Source organism: Apium graveolens, chromosome 9 (genome assembly GCF_009905375.1).
Source record: "Apium graveolens cultivar Ventura chromosome 9, ASM990537v1, whole genome shotgun sequence".
Lineage (NCBI taxonomy): Eukaryota > Viridiplantae > Streptophyta > Magnoliopsida > Apiales > Apiaceae > Apium > Apium graveolens.
The window spans coordinates 267,725,990-267,732,465 of NC_133655.1; the positions used below are offsets into that span (position 1 = coordinate 267,725,990).

The 6,476-nt window shown below is 42.2% G+C and overlaps 1 non-coding gene across 1 annotated transcript; it reads left to right on the forward strand.

Moving 5' to 3' along the window:
* Positions 1 to 5,137: 5,137 nt before the first annotated feature.
* LOC141688181 (small nucleolar RNA R71) lies at positions 5,138 to 5,244 on the forward strand. The gene has a single exon (XR_012561641.1). It is a non-coding gene; the product is annotated as a small nucleolar RNA R71 (small nucleolar RNA).
* Positions 5,245 to 6,476: the final 1,232 nt, after the last annotated feature.

Genomic DNA, 6,476 nt, shown 5'->3' on the forward strand with positions numbered 1-6,476 from the left:
TAAGTGTAGGAAGTTGTGGGAGATATGTAGGATAGGTGTATGTATATATAGGGTGTGGAGTAGGTTAAATTAGATTAGGAGTGGGGTTGAGGGATAAAATCATGGGGTAATGGGAAAAGAATTCGTGGGTTTATGGACTGTAATGGGTTTTTGTGTTTTTGTTTTTTTTTTTTTCTGAACTGTAAAATTTTTTCTGGAACTCGACCCCTGCGCGGCCGCTCAGCATTTCTGCGCGGGCGCGCAGAGGGTCTTTGGAATTTTTTTTTTCAGCCCCTGTTTTCTGATTTTTTTTGTGTTTTTGGATAGGTTATTAACTTCTAAGGGTTCCTGTAACAACAATTCATGGGTTGCCTCCCACGCAGCGCTTCTTTTTCGTCATTAGCTTGACGTTCCGTACCTTTCTCACGTAGTCAACAAAATGGCACTAACCACCTCTCGGTTTGCCATGTCCCCATAGTAGTGCTTCAATCGCTGACCGTTAACCTTGAATGCTTGGTCCGAATCATTCTCAAAAATTTCCACCGCTCCATGTGGAAACACAGTTTTGACAATAAAAGGTCCAGACCACCTTGATTTCAACTTCCCAGGAAAAAGTCGGAGCCGAGAGTTGAATAACAGAACTTGTTGCCCTGACACAAACAACTTAGGATGTAGCTTCCTATCGTGCCACCTCTTCACCTTTTCCTTATACATTTTGTTATTCTCGTACGCTTGAAGTCGAAATTCATCAAGTTCATTAAGCTGAATCATTCTTTTCTTAGCAGCTGCATCTAAATCCAGGTTCAATTTCTTCAATGCCCAGTAGGCCTTATGCTCAAGCTCCGCCGGTAGATGACATCCCTTACCGTACACCAACTGAAACGGTGACATCCCAAGTGGAGTTTTGTATGCTGTTCTGTAAGCCCAAACAACTTCATCGAGCTTTAAAGACCAATCCTTCCTTGACGGACAAACAACCTTCTCTAGAATGCGCTTTATCTCTCTGTTAGACACTTCCGCTTGACCATTTGTTTGCGGATGATAGGCAGTAGCTACTCGATGATTCACATTATAACGCTGCATCATAGAAGTGAACTTACGGTTGCAAAAATGCGATCCTTCATCACTTATAATTACCCGAGGTGTTCCAAACCTTGTGAAAATTTGCTTATGAAGAAAATTTAGCACTGCCTTTGCATCATTTGTCAGTAAAGCTTTAACTTCGACCCATTTTGAGACATAATCGACTGCCAGCAAGATGTACTGATTATTGCAAGACGAGATAAAAGGCCCCATGAAATCGATTCCCCATACATTAAAGACCTCGACTTCAAGCATCACATTTAATGGCATCTCATCCTTCCTTGACAAATTTCCCACTCTTTGGCAACGATCACACCTTAAAACAAACTGATGAGCATCCTTGAACAAGGTGGGCCAGAAAAAACCTGCTTGCAGAATACGAGCTGCCGTCTTCTCACCTCCATAGTGTCCACCATAAACCGTGGAATGGCAGTCTCGTAATATCCCCTCCGTCTCACAGAACGGGATACATCTCCTGATGATCTGGTCAGCTCCCTGTCTAAACAAATATGGTTCATCCCACATATACCACTTCACCTCATGCAGAAACTTCTTCTTTTGCACGGATGTCAAATTAGGAGGCATTATATTGCTGACAAGATAGTTTACAATATCTGCAAACCATGGTTCTTCCTCCTGAATTGCAAACAACTGCTCATCCGGAAAAGATTCATTGATTAACGTCCTATCTTGTGAAGTAGAATCGGGATTCTCCAACCTAGAGAGATGGTCAGCTACTTGATTCTCGGTACCTTTTCTATCTTTGATCTCTAACTCAAATTCCTGAAGTAAAAGCACCCAACGAATGAGTCTCGGCTTCGAATCCTTCTTAGAAACCAGATAGCGAATAGCTGCATGATCAGTGAATACTGTCACTTTCGTACCAAGCAGATAAGATCGAAATTTCTTAAAGCCAAAGACTATAGCCAAAAGCTCCTTCTCAGTAGTGGTGTAGTTCAATTGGGCCCCATTTAAAGTCTTACTCGCATAGTAGACCACATGGAAGAGATTTTTCTTGCGTTGTCCCAGAACTGCACCTACCGCATAGTCACTCGCATCACACATCATCTCAAACGGTTCTGTCCAATCTGGTGCTGTAATAACTGGTGCCGTGATCAAACTCTCCTTGAGAGTCTCGAATGCTGCCAAACATTCATCATCAAATTTGAAAGGCACATCTTTCTCAAGTAAATTGCACAACGGCTTAGATATCTTTGAAAAGTCCTTGATGAATCGCCGATAAAAACCCGCATGACCGAGAAAACTACGGATTCCTTTCACTGAATTAGGTGGGGGAAGATTTTCAATGACTCCCACCTTGGCCTTGTCCACCTCCAGACCTTTGCTAGAGACCTTATGCCCAAGGATAATGCCTTTACGCACCATAAAATGACATTTCTCCCAATTAAGCACCAAATTAGTTTCCACGCATCTTTTGAGTACGGAGCGCAGATTATTCAAGCATTCATCATATGAGTGTCCAAAGACGGAGAAGTCATCCATGAACACTTCGACGTTATTTCCAATCATGTCAGAGAATATAGCCATCATACATCTCTGAAAGGTGGCCGGGGCGCCACATAACCCAAACGAAACTCTTCGAAAAGCAAATGTGCCAAATGGACAAGTGAAGGTAGTCTTTTCCTGATCCTCTGGTGCAATACAAATCTGATTATACCCGGAATACCCATCCAGAAGACAAAAATACTCATGTCCCGCCAATATGTCAAGCATTTGATCAATAAATGGGAGAGGGAAGTGATCCTTTCTTGTGGCTTTATTCAATTTTCTATAATCCATGCATACTCTCCATCCTGTAACTGTTCGAGTAGGGATGAGCTCATTCTTTTCATTTGCGACCACAGTGATACCTCCCTTCTTAGGAACACATTGTACAGGGCTCACCCACGAGCTGTCAGAAATAGGATAAATGATGCCTGCATCTAGCCATTTCAGAATTTCTTTCTTCACCACCTCCTTCATGATCGGGTTCAGTCTTCGCTGCTATTCCACAGTTGGCTTACTACCTTCCTCTAACAGAATTTTATGCATACAATATGAAGGACTTATCCCCTTGATGTCTGCTATGGTCCATCCTATAGCCGATTTGAATTCTCTCAAAATCCTTAAGAGCTTATCTTCCTCACTACCTGAAAGGTCAGCTGAAATAATAACAGGTAACATAGATGAATCACCTAAAAAGGCATACCTCAAGTGTTCAGGTAATGGTTTAAGCTCCAAGGTAGGTGCTTCCTCTATTGATGGTTTGAGCTTCCCTTCAGCATTCTTAAGGTCAGAAGTACCAAGAGATTCAAATGGTATATCGAGCTTTCGCTTCCATGGAGAAGGATTCAGATATTGTAATTGCTCGTTGCTATCTTCATCATCGCTGTCAAAATCCCCCACTAAGGCCTTTTCCAATGCATCAGACATTAGCATGTGATCGAGTTCCGAAGTAATTGCGGAATCAATCACATCCACTTTTAAACACTCCTCATCTTCTGTAGGGAATTTCATTGCCTTGAATACGTTGAAGGTCACATCCTGATCTTGGACCCGCATAGTAAGTTCCCCTTTTTGCACATCTATCAAGGTACGGCCAGTAGCCAAGAAAGGCCTCCCCAAGATTATGGGAATCTTTTTATCTTCCTCAAAATCCAGAATAACAAAATCAGCAGGAAAGAAAAGCTTATCCACCTTGACGAGCACATCCTCAACTATGCCCCTTGGGTACGTAATGGAACGGTCCGCCAATTGTAGCGACATGTATGTGGGTTTTGGATCAGGCAGATCCAGCTTTTTAAAGATCGACAACGGCATCAGATTAATGCTTGCTCCCAAATCACAAAGGCACTTGTTAAAAGTTAGATTGCCAATGGTGCAAGGAATGGTGAAGCTTCCTGGATCTTTCAGTTTTGGTGGTAACTTTTGTTGCAGAACCGCGCTGCATTCTTCCGTGAGAGCAACGGTTTCAAGGTCATCCAGTTTCACCTTCCTTGAAAGAATAGTCTTCATAAACTTCGCATAACTAGGCATTTGTTCCAGAGCCTCAGCGAAAGGTATATTGATGTGAAGTTTCTTGAACACCTCCAGAAACTTCCCGAACTGTCTATCCAGCTTTTGTTGCTGCAATCTCTTAGGAAAAGGTGGTGGAGGATAGAGCTGTTTCTCCCCTGTATTAGCCTCAGGCAGAGTGTGTTCAACAGTAGTCTTCCTTGGTTCCGCCGCTTTCTCCCTTTGCTTAGATTCTTCATCTCTAACTTCAGCTTCGACTTCTTTTGCCTTTTCAGCATCAGCTACTTTTCCAGACCTTAAGGTAATAGCCTTGACTTGCTCTTTGGCTTCCTTCCTGCCTGGTACTTCCGTGTCACTGGGAAGAGTGCCAGGTTGACGATTGAGCACTGCATTGGCTAATTGACCGATTTGATTTTCCAAGGTCTTGATAGAAACCGCCTGACTCTTGCACACCAGCTTAAGTTCCTCAAAATCAGCACTAGTAGGTGCAGCTGCACTTCCCTGTTGAGGACATGATTGTCTTGTAGCATACTGCTGTGGTTGCTGGAATCCAGGTGGGTTAAACTGTTTACTCACTCCTTGCTGATATGGTGGCTGAATAGCATTCTGATTATTTCCCCAGCTGAAATTTGGATGATTTCTGTTGTTAGGATGATAGGTCGCTGGCACAGGCTGCTGTTGTCGCTGATAATTATTCACATACTGAACAGATTCGTTGACAAGAGAACACTGATCCGTAGCATGAGAACCTGCACAAAGCTCACAAACCATAGCTATTTGATTAACTCCATACGTAGCCAAAGAATCAACCTTCATTGATAGCGCTTGGAGCTGGGCTGCAATAGCGGTGGCTGCATCAACTTCCAGAATACCTGCTACCTTGCCTGATGTCATCCTCTGAGTTGGGTTTTGATGCTCATTTGCAGCCATCGTCTCAATAAGATTGTACGCCTCAGTATAGCTTTTAGCCCATAAGGCGCCTCCAGCTGCTGCATCGAGCATGGGCCGAGATTAGGCCCCCAAACCATTATAAAAACCAGTGATTACCATCCAATCCGGCATTCCATGATATGGACATTTTCTCAACATTTCCTTGTAGCGTTCCCAAGCCTCGCACATAGATTCTGTAGGTTGCTGCGCAAACTGAGTAAGAGCACTCCTCATAGCAGCAGTCTTTGCCATTGGATAAAACTTCACCAGAAACTTTTGCGCAAGATCTTGCCACGTAGTGATTGACCCAGCTGGTTCAGAATGTAACCAGTCTTTAGCCTTATCCCTCAGTGAGAATGGGAAAAGCCTCAACTTGATAGCCTCATCAGTTACGCCATTATACTTAAAAGTGCTGCAAATCTCGACAAAATTCCTTATGTGCATGTTGAGGTCTTCAGTTGCCGCTCCTCCAAAAGAAACAAAATTCTGCACCATCTGAATAGTGCCCGGCTTGATTTCAAAGTTGTTAGCTTGAATAGCCGGATGAAGGATGCTTGACTGAATGTCATCAATTTTAGGCCGAGAAAAATCCATAAGAGCTGGATCAGCTTGAACAATACGATCTCCCATGTTTACTGGTTCTTTCTGCTCAGTTCCTGAATCTGAATCCTCAAAATCTAACTTCTCCGGGGTATCAAGAACTTCGTCTTTCTCCTCAGCTGTATCTAAGGTCCTCTTGCGAGCACGAGAACGAGTTTGCATAAACGGTTGCTAAAGTACCTGAAACACAACCGAAAAGAGTAATTAACTACTACGTCCTAATCACTGAGTCCTAATGACCCATGATGGTAAGTACATAAACTAAACAAATACGCCGAGTCCCCGGCAGCGGCGCCAAAAACTTGTTAGGGCGAAATCACGCACTAATATTCACGCAAGTATACGCGTTCGCAAGTAATATAGAATACTTTCTAGTTCGTTCCCTCAGAGACTCAGACTAAGTTATTGTCTAATTAAACTCACTCACCAATGTATGATTACTTCTCAATGTTAAGATAACACTTAAAATTGTTGATCAAATATTAACTATAATTAACTACTTAATTAACCACTTAACTAACACTTCAATTTATCAATAATAAAACACTCATGAGATCACAACTTCATTATTACTTCCTTTCTTTAGCCATAGTTATTACCTTTAGCATGTGACAGTGATGATATTAATCGAATAACACGAAACTGATAAAAGCCAACTTTCATTGTACTAATACAATTCTACCAAACATCCACAATTAAGATAGAAGTTGAATAGTCATCAATTATGTTGAGTTCCTATATGTCTACAGAAATTGACAACACAACGAATTAAGTACAAGTTATTCCTTTTGATTACATAGGGCAAATAAAACTGTTAGAGTTACCCACTAATCATGCACAACGTACATGAACCTATGCTAGCATGGCAA